The sequence below is a fragment of the Myotis myotis genome, unplaced genomic scaffold (genome assembly GCF_014108235.1).
Source record: "Myotis myotis isolate mMyoMyo1 unplaced genomic scaffold, mMyoMyo1.p scaffold_m19_p_2, whole genome shotgun sequence".
Taxonomy (NCBI): Eukaryota; Metazoa; Chordata; class Mammalia; order Chiroptera; family Vespertilionidae; genus Myotis; species Myotis myotis.
Genome location: NW_023416324.1, coordinates 137,074,801 through 137,095,625, shown reverse-complemented (window position 1 = coordinate 137,095,625; position 20,825 = coordinate 137,074,801). Strand labels below are relative to the sequence as shown.

The 20,825-nt window shown below is 41.0% G+C and overlaps 1 protein-coding gene and 1 pseudogene across 2 annotated transcripts in view; one reads left to right on the top strand and one right to left on the bottom strand.

Annotated features, from left to right (window-relative positions):
• The window catches only part of TMEM45A (transmembrane protein 45A), a 99,964-nt gene that overhangs the window by 33,088 nt on the left and 46,051 nt on the right, over positions 1 to 20,825 (top strand). The gene's annotated exons all lie outside the window — the stretch shown is intronic.
• On the bottom strand, positions 1,519 to 20,502 carry LOC118675692 (annotated as a pseudogene).

The window sequence follows — 20,825 nt, the reverse complement described above, 5'->3', positions numbered from 1 at the left end:
GAGAGAGAGAGAGAGAGAGAGAGAGAGAGAGAGAGAGAGAGAGAAACATCAATGTGAGAGAAACATCCATTGGTTGCCTCCCGCATGGGCCCAGGACCAGGGCCCGGGATTGAGCCTGCAACCGAGGCACATGCCTTTGACCGGAATTGAACCTGGGACCCTTCAGTCTGAGGTCTGATGTTCTATCCACTGTGCCAAACTGGCTAGGGCTCTCCTTATTTTTAAAGATGTGGCTACTGGAAATTTAAAATTACATACGTGGCTTATGTTTTATTACTATGGGACATCAATGTGCTAGCTTTTGGGGACTCAGGGAAAAGAAAAACCAATGAGGAAAGATAGAAAACTACAACCAACAATAAAAGGAAATAAGAAATAAATTAAAAAAAAATATAAAGTCCACATTGTAATAAATACTGTGAAGAAATATTTCTATGGGGGAGAAAACTAGGGGGCCTAATTTAGATTGACTGGTCACAGGGGCCTCTCATGTTTTGCTGGGACTGCAAGGAGGCCTTTCTAAATGGAGTTTCCAGGTGAAAGTGGGAATGGAGCATTCCAGGCCAAGGAAACAGACTGCCCGTCAATATTTACCGAGTCTACCAGACACCCTGGGAATGCAGAAAAGCTGTGGGGCTGCCAGACACCAGAAGGTTCTCAGACTCCTTGGAGCTTGTGGTCGGGTGAGGAGAGAGAAGAGGCAGGTCCCTGAGTGTGCAGGGTTGGGGCAAATACCGGCTCTGGGAGCGTCCTTCCTCCTCTTCTCTCCCCTAAGACCATTATGGACTACAGTCTTGGCTATGCAGGTCCCCATGCTGTATCGCAAATCAGCGAGCTGGACAAGACACCTTAATCAGCCAATTAGTTAGGAGTCATCTTTATTGAGCGCAGGTTTAGAGCAGATTTCCTCTGTCAAATTCTGAACACCCAAAGGAGGAAGCATTCTCTTTTTATATCTTTTTTAGGTCCTTGTGTTAGTTATTTTTATAGACAGCTTGTAACCTTGAGTATCGTATCATATCTATATAAACACCTGCAACCTTGGGTACATATCTATCCAGACACCTGGCATCAGTAACATCATATCAGTCTCTTATGTTAGATGGCTAGCTTGCAAGGTCAGACAATTAAGTTTATCTCTTCTATTATTCAAGCTAAAAAACAAAGTTATTTTACAGTCTAAAAATAACAGAGAATTTCAAAACAGCAGAGAATTCTAAAACATCAGTTTCAAACAGCAGTTTTCCCTAAGGAGGGATCATTACCAAGCTTCACCCAGGGCCCGTCAGTTCTTCCTTAGTGGCCGGTAATGCTCATATTTGTTCCTTTTCCCTGTTCTCACTACTCTGCTCTGGCACAGACTCATCATCTCAGAAATGAGTGTCTGCATTTGCCTCTTAACCATTTTCCTTGCCTCCGGCCTCTTGCTCTCTTTAGTATCTTTTGTACACGGCTGCCAAATTAATCTTCCTGAAATACCATTTAGACCATGTAACTTCTTTGCTTCAAAGCTTTTCCTCACTTCTGGATACTGGCAGAGGAGCTGCTTGCCAGGGGCTGCTGCGTTTCTCTCTTCCTTTTCACCATTACGACTGTTCCTGGTGAAGCTCTGCCTACAGCAGTATTGGCAACCTCTTCAGCTGATGTTGAATAGTCTTTGACCTTCACTTCCAGACTTCTTCCCTTATTTCCCTCCTGCCCTGCATCATCCTCTGGGCCAAGCACGCTGGAATTCTCATTGTTCTTCAAACAGAGACTTGCACTGCCTCCCAGGGAAGAAAAAGAGCTTATTAGTAGGAACATGGGTTCCAGAGTCAGCCAGACCATGTTCAAATCCCAGCTCCGCCATTTCACTAGGTGTGAGAAGTCTTTCAAAAGTTATTTATCTTTTCTAAGCCTTAGTTTTCTCCTCTGTTAATACCAAAAGACTAAGAGTAATTCGTATCCCTTGGGGATGGGCAGATTAAGACACTAAAGGTAAAGCATTTGTAGGTGCTTAGTCCGTATTAAGTCCTTAATTCATTGGCATTGTTTAAATGAATGGTAAACCATATTAGTGCTGATTAACAGAGATAGATAACCTCCAGAAACCTATGGCCCTGCTTTCGTTTTCCATCCCTAGTGCCAGGTAGCAGCCTCCTTATATCTGATGATTTTTTTTCCTTCCCTCCCTTTGATGCTGGCCAGAAACACTAGAGGGGGGCACTGAATAGTGGTGTCAAGGAGCTGGATAGGGCCTCAAAGACAATCCAGTGTAGGACCCCTGAGCTCCCTCAGTGTGTCCAAGCAGATCCAGTAGAGTTAGTGGAAAAACTCCTGTCAGCCTTTGTGGGGCTTGCTGTTTTTCTTTCTTTTTTTCCCCCCACATCTTTATTGTTGAAAGAATTACATATATCCCTTTTCCCCCCATTGACCTCTTCTAGCCTGCCCCTGCCCCAGGCCTTCACCACCATAGTGTCTGTGTCTTTGGGTTTGGTTGATCTCTTCCCACCCACCCCTCCTTCCCTCTGAGATTCCACAGTCTTTTCCGTGCTTCTACATTTCTGGATCTATTTTGTTCATCAGTTTATTTTGTTTATTAGATTCCACATATGAGTGAGATCCTGTGATACTTGTCTTTTTCTGACTGGCTTATTTTGCTTAGCATAATGCTCTCCAGGTCCATCCATTCTGTTGCACAGGGGAAGAGTTCTTTCTTTTTTACAGTTGCACAGTATTCCATTGTGTAAATGTACCACAACTTTTTTATCCACTGGGTTTGTTATTTTACTTGCACAGCAATCTCTCTAGTTATTTTGTTTTTCCCACCAAATTGCTGATTTATCAGTTAATTAGATGTCTTTTTTGACTTCTGTCAGTGCAAAAGAGTGAAAAAGGCTTGAAGCTGGGGATATCGGAGACTGGGCCTCAACGTGAGCCTTGCATGAGTAATAGCCTCACTTCTCCCTGTGTTCCCGATCGCATTTCTAGGGTCCTCTATGGAATTAACCAGATCATGTACTTTGAAGGTTAAAAGTCTCACACAATTTTAAGGTGTTATTATTACACAGTCTTTCTTCACTTCTTTCCCCTGAGACTTGGTGTAAGCTTAGTCCACTGTCAAAATGAGGAGGCACTTTGAAGTCCTCTCATTGGGAATATTTTCTAAGACAGTATTGCAGGTAGACTTAAGGCAAATTAGCCATAAACAACTCTGTTATTGTAAATAGAAAAAGAAAAAAAAATTGTCTTTTGCCTGGCCGGTATAGTTCAGTGGTTGAGCATCGACCTATGAACCAGGAGGTCATGGTTTGATTCCTAGTCAGGGCATATGCTCGGGCTGTGGGCTCGATCCCCAGTGGAGAGTGTGCAGGAGGCAGCCAATCAGTGATTCTGTCTCATCATTGATGTTTCTATCTCTCTCCCTTCTTCTCTGAAATCAATAAAATATATTTTTTAAAAAAGAAAGAAATCATCTTTCCAAACAGTTTTAGATTTTTGTTTTGTGTTTTGTAAGTTTTTTTTTTTTTTTAAATAAACATTAGTTTTGGATTGCAACAGACTGGTCATAACTCAAACAAATTGAATTACAGAGAACACACTGTGCCACAGAGTCCCCTAAGTAATTAAGCAGGATCTTTTTCTAACTAGGAAGCTTTAAGTGGAAGAAGGCATTGGTTCAAGATTGACTTTTATATTTTCAAACAAAGGCAGAAAGTAAGTTAATGTGGCTAGAACAGGGGTGGGCAAACTTTTTGACTCGAGGGCCACAATGGGTTCTTAAACTGGACCGGAGGGCCGGAACAAAAGCATGGATGGGGTGTTTGTGTGAACTAATATAAATTCAAAGTAAACATCATTACATAAAAGGGTACGGTCTTTTTGTTTTTAGTTTTATTCATTTCAAACGGGCCGGATCCGGCCCGCAGGCCATAGTTTGCCCACGGCTGGGCTAGAATAATGTTTCTCAATTGTTTTCACACTAAGACACGGAAATTCTATATCATCTGTTAATGTCAGTATTTTAAAATAGGTATTTAAAATATCCTACCTAATAAAAGAGAAACATGGTAATTAGCGTATGACCACTACCCTTCCATTGGCTAATTAGGGAGATATGCAAATTAACTTCCAGCCAAGATGGCGGCCGGCAGCCAGGCAGATGGAAGCGAACATGAGGCTTGCTTGCTTCAGTGATGGAGGACTCCAACGTTCTCCGCCTGCCGCTGCTGAGCTCTGAGCTGCTAAGAAACATTGTAACAAATATAGAAGCTAAACAAAACCCCAGAAACCTGCTTTCAGTGAGCAGATAGCAGAGCCATTGATTTTTAGAGAGAGCGTGGAAGGGATTAACTGAGTTATACATTGTTTCGATTATAGAACCCAAACAAACCAGATACCTGCTTTCAGCAGCAGAGGCCTCAGAGCTGGAGCCAGAGCGAAAGCTGGCCCAGAATAAAAAATAAAAAGAAAAAAAGGAGAAGTTGGGAGCTTCAATCACCCGCCAGCCTGAAAACAGCCCTCAGCCCCTCACCGAGACTGGCCAGGCACCCCAGTGGGGACCCCCACCCTGAAGGGTGTGTGACCAGCTGCAAACAGCCATCATCCCCTCACCCAGGCTGGCCAGGCACCCCAGTGGGGACCCAGTGGGGATCCAGGACACCCTTCAGGGCAAACCAGCCGGCCCCCACCCATGCACGAGGCTTCTATCATATACATTAAAAGGGTAATATGCCTCCCAGCACCGGGATCAGTGGAGCCGCGAGGCCTCCCGGCACCGGGATCAGCATGACAAGGGGCAGCGCCCAAACCCCCTGATCGCCCTGCGGCTCTGTGTGTGACAGGGGGCGGGGCCACAACCTCCCTATCTGCCCTGCTCTGTTCATGACAGTGGAAGGCGCCCCAACATCCTGATCAGCCCTGCTCTGTGCCTGATAGGGGGGAGCTCTCCAACCCCCTGATCGCTCTGCGGCTCTGTGTGTAACGGGGTAGAGCCATAACCTCCCCATCGGCCCTGCCCTGAGTGTGAGAGTGGCGGCACTCCAACCCCCTGATCGGCCCTGCTCTGTGAGTGACAGGGGGGAGCTCCTCAATGCCCTGATCGGCCCTGCTCTGTGCGTGACAGGGGGGAGCTCCCCAACCCCCTGATCAGCCCTGCTCTGTGTGTGACAGGGGGGAGCTCCCCAACCCCCTGATCAACCCTGCTCTGTGTGTGACAGGGTATGGAGCCCCAACCCCCCTGATTGGCCCTGCTCTGTGCGTGACAGGGGGTGGCGCTGCAACCTCCCCATCGACCCTGCTTTGAGTGTGACAGGGGGCGGTGCCCCAACCCCCCAATCAGCCCTACCCTGAGGGTGACTAAGGGTGGCATCGCAACCTCCCAATCCGCCCTGCTCTGTGCATGACCGGGGGCGGCGCCCCAACTCCCCAATCGGCCCTGCTCTGAGCCCGACCAGGGGCTGCACCTAGGGATTGGGCCTGGCCTCTGCCACCCGGGAACAGGCCTAAGCCAGCAGGGCGTTATCTCTGTAGGGGTCCCAGAGGGCACAGGCTGGGCTGAGGGGCCCCCCCTACCCCCCCACCCGAGTACACAAATTTTTGTGCACCGGGCCTCTAGTCTATATTATAAAAGGCCAGTGGCTATCATGCGTAATGACCAAACAACCAGTCATCAGGTGCTCCATGCACCTCTTGGGCTCTCTCCTGCCCCAGGGTGCCGGCAGGCAGCATCAGCAGAGCATGCAAGGCCTCGCGGGGCAGCAGACATGGCCCTAGATTGCAGGCTAGGCCTAGGGGACTCTACACGTGCATGATTTAATCATGCGCTGGGCCACTAGTATAAGTATAATTTAAAATTATATATATATATATATATATATATATATATATATATATATATATGCTTTTGGGGGCATCATCTACATCAGAAAGAAATCACTGAACAAGAAACTTTGTCTTCCTTTTCATTTATATCTTTGGAAGATGCAGTATGCAGTAGATTGTCAACAAGAGAGGAATATAATAACTGGTCTAGAGTTAGTGCAGCATAAATACAGGGTGAAGCAAAATTAGGTCTGCAGTTGTTTGAGTGGAAAACAATACAATATTTAAAAAATAATAATGCAAGAGTAAACTCTGTTTCATGTACTCAAAACTGTGAATCTACTTTTGCCTCACCCTGTATTTGTAAAGTGAGAATAAGTGAAAGCAAGTAAAAAAGTAACTTTGTAACACCTCTTTTATGGAGATCAAAATGTCTATTAATTATCCCATTACTGTAAATTACTGTAGTATTAAAGACTTAGATGTTAGAACTGAAACTACAAAATTCCTAGATGAAAATATCATCAGTATGCTCTTTGACATTGTTCTCAGCAATATCTTTTGGGCTACATCTCCTTGAAACAAGGATAACAAAGGAAAAAATAAACATCAAACTAAAAAGTTTTTGCACAGTGAAAGAAACCATCAACAAAATTAAGACAACCGACTGAGTGGGAGAAAATATTTGCAAATGACACATCCAATAAGGAGTTAACATCAACGATATATAAATAACTCACACAACACCAAAAACAAAACTAAACAATTCAATTAAAAGATGGGCAGAGGACTTGAATAGACAGTTCTCTCAAGAGGACATATGGGTAGCCGAAAGACATATAAAAAGATGGTCAACATCACTAATCAACAGGGAAATTCAAATTAAAATCACATGAGGTATCACTTCATACTTGTCAGAATGGCTGTCATCCATAAATCAACAAATAACAAGTGCTGAAGAGGATGTGGAGAAAAGGGAACCCACTTTTGGTGGGATTGTAAATTGGTGCAGTCACTATAGAAAAGAGTATGGAGATTCCTCAAAAAATTAAAAATAGAACTGTAGTAGAACTAGCCAGCAATTCCACTTTTGGGTATTCATCCAAAGAAAACAAAAACACTAATTCCAAAAGATACATGCAGCCCTATGTTCTTTGCAGCACTACTAGTAATAGCCAAGATATGGAAGCAACTGAGACGTCCATCAGCAGATGAATGGACAAAGAAGATGTGATATGGACCTAGAGGATACTATGCTAAGTGAATTAAGTCATACAGAGAAATACAAATACCATATGATCTCACTTATATGTGGACTCTAAAAAAAACAAAATAAATAACAAAACAGAGGAGAAACAGACCCACAGATAAAGAGAACAATCTGATGGTTGCCAAAGGAGAGGAGGTGAAGGAGTAGAAAGAAGAAAATTAAAAAACATAAATTCTTGCTCACGGTAGGGCACGGATAATACATAAAGCAGCAAAATATATAGTATGGCAGATGGTGGAATATGCTGAGAAGAGTACTGGGGGTGGAGAAATGTTTTGAGTTTTAAGTATGGTAATAAAATAAGGAGGGCTGTTATGGCTCAGTTGGTTGAGTGTTGTCCCGTGCACCAAAAAGTTGCTGGTTCAATTCCTGGTTAGGGCACATACCCAGGTTCAATCCCTGGTTGGGGTGCATATGGAGGCCACCAATCTATATTTCTCTTTCTCCTCTTCCTTTCTCTCTTAAATCAATTAAAAAACATATTAAAATAAGGAGAGCTTCACTGAAAGCTAACATTTTAAAAAAAAAAAGTAATTTACTGTGGCATTTGACTACAGGAAAAAGAACACAACACCAACAGGTCCTCCTGTATGTGAGGTCCTCAATCTGTATTTGTTAAATCTGTCTAAAGGAACAAGACTAATATAGTGCCCATCACACTTGACCACCCTTATAGCAGTCCTTACTTTGAGCCCCAAGATTTTCCTCTCTTGTTTTACTTGCTCAGAACCAGTTTTCAGAAGAACCAGTAAAGAACCGATGATTCAGTAGCTCTGGTGTCCGAATGCTAGGAATCCTGAAAAGGTAAAAGAAGCACTGGAAATTGCCCGAGACCAATGATTCTAAACTTATCAAATAAGAGAATGACCCATTTTTAACATCAGAGAATTTCCAGGTTCCCTCCCCACTGCATCCTACAATTTGATTGTGCTATACTTTTAGTATCGGTTGATTAAAAGAAAAAGACATAACCATACCAATCCAGGTGGCCTCTTACAATGGAACCTTGGCCCAAGTATCTTCAGCTTACCTGAGGAGGCCACCACCATTTTAGATGAAATTTCTTGTTGCATAAATGAGGCATAGGAGCATTAGTGATTAAGAAATAACCAATGAGCAATCCAGGAAAGCATAGGATGTTTAAATAGAGATTTGAAAATATTCAGAAGTCACAACCAAGTCGACCTGAGATCTCTTGCTCAAAGAAACATGCCAACCCCTGATTAATAGATTTCATTCTTGGGGAGGCAGAAATATATGTTTTTAAAATTTATTTTTGTTTAAAACTTTTATTTTTCAATTACAATTTACATTCAATATTATTTTGTTTTAGTTTCAGATGTACAACATAGTGGTTAGATAATCATATACTTTACAAAAGTGATCCACCCAATAGAGACACAAATATTCTTGTTTTTTTTTTCTTATTATTTTCATGTGGCACTTTAGTGTTAATTTCATCACTAGCTTCATGGGGGTATTGTTGAGAAATCTCCACTCTGAGCACTTGCAATGCTCTTTACCCCAGGGAAATGCCTTCATGGGCTGCCAGATGAAACACAGGATGCCTACTGAAATTTGAATTTCAAATAATGCATGCAATATATAGGGCATACTTCTGTTAAAAATCATTTGTTTACCTGACATTCAAATTTCACTAATATTCTGTTCTTTTGTCGTCATTGTGGCTAAATGTGGCAAGTCTACCTCCAGATGTTCAAAGTGGTACCAAGCACTGAAAGGGAGGAACTGAGAATGTGGGTGACATTTTTGCACAGCTGTCAACAGTGGTTACTGACACATTTCTGGTGATCTTTCAGGTTTCTGTCAAAGGAAGGCTCGTGTATAGTTTTCTCAGGGAGTCTTGCTGTTCTTCATGGACACACAATCCAGCTCAGACACTGGCAGCCCAGCCAGCAGTTACTCATCCTCCTTATTCCCTCAGCTCATTCTCATCTGCATGAACACGTATATCTGACCTTGGGAGGGTGCGGGGAGGAGTGTGTGTGTGTGTGGGGGGGGGGGGGGGAGCGGGGAGACAAGCGAAGGTAAAGATTTCTTTGGGATCAAGTAATGACTTTAAGGGTCAAATCAGGGGAGAGGGGAGAGAGCAGGTAGGAAGGAGATTTCCACTCACTCAGACCCTGCATTTCCCTGTATAGGAATCAGGGCATTTCCTGTGGAGATAGTGAGCTGTAAAACACTCCACTTTCTCTTCTCTGAACTTGAATTTAAAGGAGGTTGGAGTTTAGATGCCTTTATCTAATTTTTTCTCACAGGTTCTCTCTCCCTTTAAAAGTTAGATTCAAAAGAAAAGTTGACATTGGATCCTAATCTTTTTTTTTTTCATTTTCAAAAAATGTATAAGATGGCGTATTTTAGGATTTTTTTCTCACTTCAATTATAAAATAAACAAATTTATTCCAAAACCCTGCAGAATCCTCTTTGAGGAAGACGTGGTTGCTGCAGTGCAGCTCCGTCCGTCCGTCCCCTGGCTCCTGACTCACCGGCGTTCGCTCTCTGGGAGAACAAGTGGGTCAGGAAGCCCAGCCGCATACCGGGAAGACAGCCCTGGAACCAGAGGTGGTGATTCACAGAATTAGAATCACGCTAACCAGCCGCCACGCCAAGTCCCTGGGGAAGGTGTGTGCTGACTTGATCAGAGGCGCAAAGGAAAAGAATCTCAAAGTGAAAGGGCCAGTCCAGATGCCGACCAAGACTCTGAGAATCACTACAAGGATGACTCCCTGTGGGGAGGGTTCTTAGACTTGGGATCGGTTTCAGGTGAGGATCCACAGGCGGCTCATCGACTTGCACAGCCCTGCTGAGATTGTCAAGCAGGTGACTTCCATCAGCAGTGAGCCAGGAGTGGAGGTTGAAGTCGCCAGGCTTTTTAAATCAGGCTTTTTAATAAATTGGCTATCAGTTGTTAAAAACAAAACAAAACAAAACACGTGCAGAATACTACGACAAAGGCAAAGACACAGATGGTTTAAATGACTATTCACCTTGAAATTCTGTCACCTCAAGGCAGACCTGTGTAACAGAATAACTTTTCATAACATGTTCTAGGGGTCAGAGTGTTTGGGGGAAAAAGCACTAAAAATTAGATTTCTTGTTGGATAGGATTTTGTTTCCTGCCCAGAAATGGGATTTTGAAGGTTCGTTTTATGAAGTTCTGTGATGGTGAATGCCAGTGTCTGCCTTCTCCTCCCCAAGTGAGACCTCAAATGTCTGGTTGGTAGGGAGTGAATATTTGAAATCAGGGGACATAAAGAAATTTAAAAATGGAGCAGTTAGTGGTAGGCTGTAACAACTAATAGAAGACAATAAGGGCTACAAGGCCGTAGCGTATGAGTTGGCATAACAGCAGCATTGCTTTGCTTCATTCATGAAACATTTTTTAGGGCAAGCTTGGTGCTTTGGTCAGTAAGGAGCTCCTGGCTGCTGAGAGGAGATTGAGTGTAACAGTGGGAGAGAAGGGCTATGGTAAAGATGTGCAGGTGCTGTGGGGCCCGGGAGGTGCAGTCCAATGAGGCTGGAAGTTCAAGATCAAGAGTCACCTCCAAGGCAAGGCCTTTCCAGCTTTAACTTCTTCCCTGTGAGTCTTGGGGTCACAGCCTTGGGCTTCTCAGGACAGTTTGATTTCTGTTCTATCATCAGACCTCGTGACCAAACAAACACATTTCTTTGGTTTGTGGGTGGGAAACAGGTTCTTCCACGGGATCTCGAGAAAAACATTTCACAGACCCACGCGCGGGAGACTGATGTGGCATGATTTGTTTGTGATGTGATATCAGAAGAGTTCTTCTCCTGGCTTTCCAAGGTCCCTTCTCTCTCTGTCCGGCCATGGAAAAGCCCAACCCTGTCTCCAGCAGGGCCACGCAAAGGCCAGCGCCCAGAGTTTCTGCTTCATCGTGCTTAGGAGCCCGCACAGTCTGTCGTGGATCCCAGGGGGCCGTGAAGCCAATGTGGTTGTGTATTCCTGGGTGGGAGAGAACACGAAGGGGGTGAGTGCAAGTTCCCAGCAGGAGAGAGAGAGAGCTTTGTTCTCCTGGGGTTTTAACCAGGAGCTTTTCAAAACAACCAATTAACTTCCCAAGTTTTCCTGGGCTTGCATTGGGGTCCAGGAATTTTCCCCAGGTTAGACTGACAGGCCTCCGGAGTCAAGCACCTCCCTCTGCGCCATTTTGACTTTATTGTGCAGGTGTTTCTCTACCTCCTTCCCTCCTTTCTCTACACGCCCCCCCCCGCCCCCCCTTCGTGACCTGTGGGGGATGGACTAGTGGTTTCCTGGGGGGAGGGTGAAGCTGCAGTTTCCTGCTGAAGCAAACAGGCTCAGTGTCCCCAGCTGACCATGCTTAACAACGTCTGACTCTCCTGTTCTCTTTTCTTTAAAAAAAAAAATTATTGATTTTTTAAAGAGAGGAAGAGAGAGGGATAGAGAGTTAGAAACATCAATCAGCTGCCTCCTGCACACCTCCTACTGGGGATGTGCCCACAACCAAGGTATATATATGCCCTTGACCGGAATCGAATCTGGGACCTTTCAGTCTGCAGGCTGATGCTCTATCCACTGAGCCAAACCAGTTAGGGCTCTCTTTCTTTTAATAATTAGCTAATGACAATAATTCTTTTTACCCTTCACAACTTTTTATTTTATCTTTATTGTTGAGAGTATTACAGATGTTCCCCTCCCCCTTTTGTCCTATTATCGCCTTCCACCCCATTCCTGCCCTACCCCAGGCCTTTGCAACTTTTTAAATGGAAAACTTCAAGAAGATACAAAAATAGAGAGAATAGTATAATGTAGCCATTACCCAGTTTCAACAATTACTAACTCATGGCTAATTTTGTTCTCTTTCCCCATGCACTTCTCTCCCCCATATAATTTTTGTATTAGTCATTAGTCATGGTTCTCTGGAGAAACAGAACAAAACAGGTGTGTGTGTGTGTGTGTGTGTGTGTGTGTGGTGTTTGTGTAAATATATGGAAAGATTTATTTATTTATTTATTTATTTATTTATTTATTTATTTATTTTAAGGAATTGACTCTTGAAATGATGGTGGCTAGCAAGTTTGAATTCTATAGGGCAGAGTTGGTGTTGCAATTTCTATTGGGAAGACAATCTGGAGGCAAAATTCTTTCTTGGTTTTATTCTTAAGGCCTTTAAGTGATTAGATTCCCCCAATCATTGATTCCCTCTTACCATTGATGTTTCTATCTCTCTCTCCCTCTCCCTTCCTCTCTGAAATGAAATAAAAATATATTAAAAAATAAAGATTCTTTAAAAAAAACTTATAACAACACTATTTTTACTCCTATGATATTAAAAATCCTGAGTTATTTTAGTTTGAATAAAAATCCAAATTAAGCCCATACATTACAATTATAGGTATGATTCAGAGGAGTCTATTGATATACAAGTTCTTTCATCTCTCTTTGTTTTGCTTATAATTTATCGGTGGAAAAACTAGTTTGTCCCATAGAATTTTGCATCATCTGGGTGTTACTGGTTGCATCTCCATGTCTTTTAACATGCTTCTCTGCCCCTGTATTTCCTGTAAGTTGGTAATATGGAGAGGAGCTTTAATTTTTTTTCTTTTTGCAAAATTACTTCAGGCTTGTCTTGTCGGGTTATCTTTCTTAGATGTCAGGAATCTTTATTTATCAATGCCTGAATTTACTACTTCATCAGGATTTGTAAAGTTTTAAATTATATAATTTCCTCTGTAGCTATTCACAGAAATATTTATACACAGAGAAATTGCTCCTCATTAACTAGATGGGTACAGTTTTTCCTAATTCTTTATCCCAGTGTTTTTCAAGTTGAAGTTGATAAAGTCCTAGGTTTCTGCTGACATGTTCTTGGGGGCTGGGAGAGTTTGCCCACGGCTGGTCTAGACCATATGTATGAGCATCTTGTATCAGAGTTCAACCACTGATCTGAGTGCTGCAGCTCACATTCGTATTTAGGATCATATTTTAATTATCAAAGGTTGATGAATAAAGAAGATGGGTTTACTATGCCAGACAGCCTTTCAGGGGCTTTCAGTTTGAATAGAGAATTGAGTCAATTTGGGGGACACTTAATATACAGATTATGGATCAAAAAGAAGATAAATTGTGGCTGTCAGTGCCAGAGTCATGGCTGTGAAAGGGGAAAAATCATTGTTATATGTTATTTGTATTAGTTTATTTGATTTGTGTTGGTTTGGTAGTTTTGCTTATATTTAATTTATAAATTGCTTTTATTTTTATAGCTGTCCAAATATGTATTTTTACTATTTAAGAAAATTATAATTAAAACAACTTAAGTCAACACACTGGCTCTGAAAGAACTTCTTTTTCTTTTTCTTAAAAGGTCTACTTATAACTCAGGTTTGAGAAACACTGCTTTGTCCCATTCTGGCTTGCATAGGGCTGTTAGCCAACCCCACAGTCAGTGCACTTTGTCTTAAGGAGTGACCTCCTGGGGAGGGTATTTGACATCTAATGGAGTGTGCCTGGGGACCAGGAACACTCAAAGATAAAGAGCTGTATTGGGGAAAAGGTGTTTGTGGGCCTCGTGCCCTCCCTGACATCATCCTAAACCACAGCTGCCCCCTGTGTACCTTTCACTGGTGCCTTGTGAGCTCTGGTCAACGGAGAATGTTAGGCCATACCTACACATTACCAAAACGACTCTGTTAAAATAAAAGGCAAAACAGAAGCGATCCAAAGCAGTCTTCTCCGATTTTAATGGGCTTAGTCCCCTAGGGATTGTTAAAATGCAGATTCTGACTCCCATGATAGAAGATGGGAACTGAGGCCCTGGCTAGTATGGCTCAGTGGGTGGAGCGTCAAGGGCACATGCCAAGGTTGAGGGCTCGGTCCCCTGTGGGGAGCATGCAGGAGGCAGCCAATCAATGATTCTCCTTCATCATTGATGTTTCTATCTCTCTCTTCCTCTCCCTTCTTCTCTGAAATGAATTTTTTTAAAAGAAGAAGAAGAAGAGGGGGCCTGAGAAGCGGCATTTCTATCCTTTCTAGGCGGGTAACTCCTTTGTGTTTATGTCACAGTCATCTTTCTTGACCTTTCTTAGGTAATGCATATAAAGCCCTTAGTAGAGTGTTTGATACAGAGTCAGCATTCAATAAATGTTCATGATTCTTGTAATGATAGTTACAATTAGCTTTTGAGGCACAGAGAAGGGTGGATGTAATGGGGAAGAGGACGGGGGTATAGAGGTAGACAGATTTGAGTCAGGATCCTGCTATTGCTATTTAGAAGCTATTTGACCTGGGCAAGTTAGCCTGTCAAGCCTCTGTCCGTTAATGTAAAATGGAGAGGAAAATACTCTCTCATAGAATTGACAGGACTCTATACACTCCTAGAGTGGTGGATGCCCAAGAGATGTCATTTTTCCTCCCTTTTGAACATAGACTTGGGGTTGAATCTTGGTTCTTTCATGACACTATTGTGAATTTTGTTGTAATCTTTTTTTTTTTTAAATTAAATCCTTTATTGTTTAAAGTATTACATAAGTCTCCTTTTTTCTCCCATTGACCTCTCCCTGGCCGCTCCCACCCCTCAGCACCTGCCCTCACCCTTCTCCTGTCTGTGTTCATTGGTCCTGCTCATATGCATGCATACAAGTCCTTTGGTTGATCTCTTATCCCCTCTCCCCTGTCTTCCCTCTGAGTTTTGATGGTCTGTTTTATGCTTCTCCATCTCTGGATCTATTTTTGTTCATCAGTTCATGTTGTTCATTATATTCCACAAATGAGTGAGATCATGTGATATTTATCTTTCTCCAACTAGCTTATTTTGCTTAGCATAATGCTCTCCAGTTCCATCCATGCTGTTGCAAGTGGTAAGAATTCCTTCCTTTTTACAGCAGCATAGTATTCCATTGTGTTGATGTACCACCATTTTTTAATCCACTCATCTGCTGATGAGAACTTAGGCTGTTTCCAAATCTTAGCTATTATAAATTGTGCTGCTATGAACATGGGGTGCATATATCCTTTCTGGTTGATGTTTCTGATTTTTTGGGATATATTCCTAGAACTGGGATTACTGGGTCAAATGGAAGTTCTATTTTTAATTTCTTGAGGAAACTCCATACTATTTTTTCACAGTGGCTGTACCAGTCTGCATTCCCACCAGCAGAGCACGAGGGTTCCCTTTTCTCCACATCCTTGGCAGCACTTGTCATTTGTTTATTTGTTGATGATAGCCATTCTGACAGGTGTGAGATGGTACTTCATTGTCATTTTGATTTGCATCTCTCAGATGACTAGTTACTTTGAGCATGTTTTCATGTGTCTCTTGGCCTTCTGAATGTCCTCTTTTGAAAAGTGTCTATTTAGGTCCTTTGCCCATTTTTTTTTTATTGGAATGTTTATCTTTCTTTTGTTAAGTTGTATGAGTTCCCTGTAAATTTTGGAGATTAAACCCTTATTGGAGATAACATTGGCAAATATGTTCTCCCATGCAAGAAAGAAATGGGATTTCTTGTTTTGTTGATGGTTTCTTTTGCTGTGCAGAAACTTTTTATTTTGATGTAGTCCCATTTGTTTATTTTCTCTTTAGTTTCCATTATCCTAGGAGCTGTATCAGTAAAGATATTGCAACAACATATGTCTGATATTTTGCTGCCTATGGATTCTTCTAAGGTTTTTTAGGGTTTCCCATCTTATATTGAAGTCTTTATCTATTTTGAGTTTATTTATTTATTTACCTATTTATTTATTGGTTTTTCTTATTTTTTTTTTTGAGTTTGTTTTTGTGTATGGTGTAAGCTGGTGGTCTAGTTTCATATTTTTTGGCATTATCTGTCCAGTTTTCCCAACACTATTTATTGAACAGACTGTCTTGACTCCATTGTATGTTCTTGCCTCCTTTGTCAAATATTAATTGAACATAATGGTGTGGGTCGATTTCTGGGTTCTCTGTTATGTTCCACTAGTCTATATGTCTGTTCTTGTGCCAGTACCAGGCAGTTTTGAGGACAGTGGTTCTGTAATATAGCCTTATACCCAGTATTGAGATCCCTCCTACTTTGTTCTTCTTTCTCAAGATTGCTGTGGCTATTCAGGGTCTTTTTTATTCCATGTGAAATTTTGGACATTTTGTTCTAGGTCTGTGAAATATGCCGTTGGTATTTTAATGGGATTGCATTGAATCTATAGAATGCTTTGGGTAGTACGGACATTTTAATGATATTGATTCTACCATCCATGAACACGGTATATTCTTCCATTTGTTAATGTCTTCCTCTATCTCTTTTTTCAACGTCCTGTAGTTTTCTGCATACAGGTCTTTTACCTCCTTAGTTAACTTTATTCCTAGGTATCTTAAATTTTTTTGTTGCAATGGTAAATGGGATTGTTTTTTTAGTTTCTCTCTGTGAGTTCATTATTGGTGTATACAAAAGCCATAGATTTCTGGGTGTTAATTTTGTATCCTGCTATATTGCCAAATTTATTTATTATGTCTAGTAGTTTTTTAATGGAGTCTTTAGGGTTTTCTATGTACAATATCATGTCATCTGTGAATAATGACAGTTTTACTTCTTATTTTCTAATTCAGGTTCCTTTTATGTCTTCTTCTTGTCTGATAGCTCTGGCTAGCACTTCCAGTTCTATGTCGAACAGGAGTGGTGAGAGTGGGCATCCCTGTCTTGTTCCTGTTCTTAAGGGAAATGGTTTTAGTTTTTACCCATTGAGTATGATGTTGGCTGTGGGTTTGTCAGATAAGGCTTTTATTATATTGAGGTATGAACCCTCTATTCCCATTTTGCTGAGAGTTTTTATCAAGAAAGGGTGTTGGATTTTATAAAATGCTTTTCTGCATCAATGGATATGCTTATGTGATTTTTGTCTCAATTAGTTTATGTGATGTATCACATTTATTGATTTGTGGATATTGTACCATCCTTACATCCCCAGAATAAATACCACTTGGTCATGGAGTATGACCTTTCTAATGTAATGCTGGATCTGAGTTGCTAGAGTTTTGAGTATTTTAGCATTTATATTCATTATGGATATTGGCCTGTAATTCTCTTTCTTTGTAGTGTCTTTATCTGGTTTTGGATTTAGGTCAATGCTGGCTTCAAAGAAAGAGGTTGGAAGTATGCTTCCTCTTGAATTTTTTTGGAATTGTCTGAGAAGGAAGGTTGTATTTCTTCTTTGAATGTTTGATAAAACTCCACTGTGAAGCCATCTGGATGAGGGCTTTTGTTTGCTGGTAGTGTTTTGATTACTGCTTCAATTTCTTCCATAGTTATTGGCCTATTCAGGTTTTTTTATTCTTCCTGATTGAGTTTTGGAAGCTTGTATTTTACTAGGAATGTCCATTTGGTCTAGGTTGTCCAGTTTGTTGGAGTAGAGTTGTTATATATATATTCCTTTGTATGTTTGTGGGGTTGGTTGTTACTTCACCTCTTTCATTTCTTATTTTGTTTATTTGGGTCTTCTCTTTGTTCCTTGGTGGGCCTGCCTAGATGTTCATCAATCTTGTTTATCCTTTCAAAAAACCAGCTCTTGGTCTTATTGATCTTTTGTATTATATTTTTGGTCTCTATGTTGTTTATTTCCACTGTGATCTTTATTGTTTCCTTCCTTTTGCATACGCTTGGTTTTTCTTGTTGCTCTCTTTTTAATTCTTTAAGTTGTAGGGTAAGATAATTGATTACCATTTTTTTTTCTTGTTTTTTTGAAGTAGGCCTGTGGAGCTATGAACTTCCCTCTCTGGACTGCTTTCACTGTGTCCCATAGATTTTGGATTGTTGTATTTTCATTGTCATTTGTTTCCAGGATGCTTTTCATTTCTTCTTTGATCTCTTTGGCAACCCAATCATTGTTTAATAGCATGCTATTTAGTCTCCAAGTGTTTGAATTTTTTGGATTGTTTTTATTGTAGTTGATTTCTAATTTTATGCCATTGTGGTCTGAGAAAATGCTTGATATGATTTCAATCTTCTTGCATTTGAAGAGACTTTACTTGTGTCCCAATATGTGGTCTATGTTTGAAAATGTCCCTTGTGCACTTGAGAAGAATCTATATTCTGTAGCTTTGGAGTAAAATGTTCTGAAGATGTCAATTAATTCCATCTGATCTAGTGAGTCATTTAGGATTGCTGTTTCTTGGCTGATTTTTTGTCTAGAGGATTTATCCAGTGGTGTCAATGGGGTATTAAAGTCCTCTACTATGATTGTATTGCTGCTGATCTCTCCCTTGATATCTTCCAGAGGTTTTTTTTTTATGTATTTGGGTGCTCCTGTTTTGGGTGCATATATGTTTACTAGAGTTATATCCTCTTGATGAATTGCTCCCTTTAGTATTGTGAAGTGGCCTTTCTCATCTCTTGTTATGGCCTTCACATTGAGGTCTATATTGTCAAGTATAAGTATTGCTAACCCAGCTTTTTTTCCATTTCCATTTGCCTGAAAATTTTTTTTCCATTCCTTCACTATCAGTCTGTGTGAGTCCTTTGTTCTGAGGTGGGTCTCTTGTAGACAGCAGATATCTGGGTCATGTTTTCTTATCCATTCAGCTACCCTAGGTCTTTTGATTAGAACATTTAATCCATTTATGCTTAAGGTTATTATTGATAGGTACTTGTTTGTTGCTATTTTTATTCTTTATGCCTGTGTTCCTTCTTTCCTTTCTATTTCTCCTTTTTACAGCAGTCCCTTCAGCATTCCTTGCATTGCTGGCTTGGTGTTAATAAACTTCCTTAACACTTTTATGTCTGTGAATATCCTGATTTCACCTTCAATTTTGAATGATAGCCTTGCTGGGGATAGTATTCTTGGATTCTATCCCTTGCTTTGCATGTCTTTGTATATTTCATTGTATCCCCTTCTGGCCTGATGCATTTCTGTTGAGAAATCAGTTAATAGTCTAATGGGAGATCCCTTGTAGGTAAATTTCTCTCTCTGGCAGCTTTTAAGATTCTTACTGTGTTGTTGATGTTTGCCAATTTAATTATGATGTGTCTTGATGTCTGTCTTTTTGGGTTCATCTTCTTTTGGACTCTGTGTGCATCTTGAGCTTGTCTAGATTTTTTTCTTCTCAACATCAGGGAAGTTTTCTTTCATTATTTCTTCAAACAGGTTTCCTATTCCTTGCTTCACTTTTTCTTCTTCTAGCACTCCTATTATGCAGATGTTGTTTTGTTTTATGTTGTCCCAAAGCTCTCTTGGCTCTCCTCCTGCTTTTTAAAGTTTTCTTGCCAGTTGCTGCTGTGCTTGGGTGGTTTTCCTACCTTGTCTTTTAACTTGCTGGTGCAGCCCTCAGCTTCTCTTAGTCTATTGTTGAAACTTTCTACTGTGTTCTTTTTTTTTTTCCTAAAAAAATTTATGCAGACATTTCATTTGTACACAATTCTTAACATATGTAACAAAAAATGTAAAGTCATGTAGTTCTGATTCTTTTCTAAACAGTTATTCCAGTGACTTTCCAGCTTAAAATTTAGAGGCTAACTTTCCTTAATAGAGTATCAAGTACCATTATCTCCAAATGTTGATATGCTGTTACATCAAAGTCCCAGTGATTCACAATTTAATATCTTGCATACTACATAATCAAATTTTCAATCTTTCACAGCACATTGACAAAGTTACTAGGAAAACTGGACTACCACATCAAAGAAGTTACAGATGCACAAAATTCTGACAGGAAGAGCCAAGATCAAGGAGTAGTTTTCTTTAGGAAATAATTCTACCAAAAACATGTGAATAGAAGTAATTTAAAATATTCAAGACATAGCAAATGCACAACTGACTCCAAATTGCCATTTAGTATGCTTTGTATTATAGGATATAAACACTACCCCCATCTATGGAATATGAAGCTGAAACCCAAGACAATCAAAGTCTCCCATATTCAATATCCCACTATTTTCTGGTTGTACCAAAAAACAAACAACCAGCAAATGATTTCACCTCTTAAAAAAAGCATTTACACTTTTAAAAAATGGGATGAGGTGGAATTCCCTCCTTTTAAAAACTGTTTCTAGAGCTACTAAAAAACTTGCATTTGCAAAATAGTTGATAAAAAGATTCCTCTGGATTGTACAAGAAGGGAGGCAGGGACCACCGATAAGACATAGTATATGACATTGTTGAGGCTTGGCTTCTTTTCCTCCTGCTTCGTCTGAGGTTGGACTCTCCTCGTTTTTAGTTTCTCTGTTTTCACAGGTAGATCTTCTTTAGGCTCCTGGTCAGCCACTTCAGCTGCTTTCCCTTTGCTCCCTTTTTCCTTTCATTTGCACTTTTTTGTCTGCACATTTATCCTTTCCTGCCGCCTTTTTGGGCTTCGTTTCCACTTTGCAGGAGCAGGTTTGGCTGACAACCTGGCTGACCTCCTCTTGGGCTCCTCCTTGGCCACCCCATCCACAGAGCTGATCTTCCTCTTGGGTATTGTGGTGGCAGGTCAGGCACATGCTGGGTGCCCGAGGGCAGTGGGGTGCCTAGTGGCTTGGCAAACCTGGGCTGCCTGGCTGCTGCTTTGTTTCCCAAGCTGCTCAGACCCCTCCACTGTATTCTTTATTGCAGCTATGTCCTTCTTCATTTCCTCTTGATTCTTATACATGTTGTTAAATTTGTCTTCCACGCTTTTCAGTGTCCTTATAATCGTTGCTCTGAATTATTTCTCTGACAAATTGCTTGCCTCCATTTTGTTTATTTCCTTTTTTTTTGATTCCTCCTTTTCTTTCGAATAGGGGTTTTTTCTTTGTCTCCCCAGTTTTGCTGTTC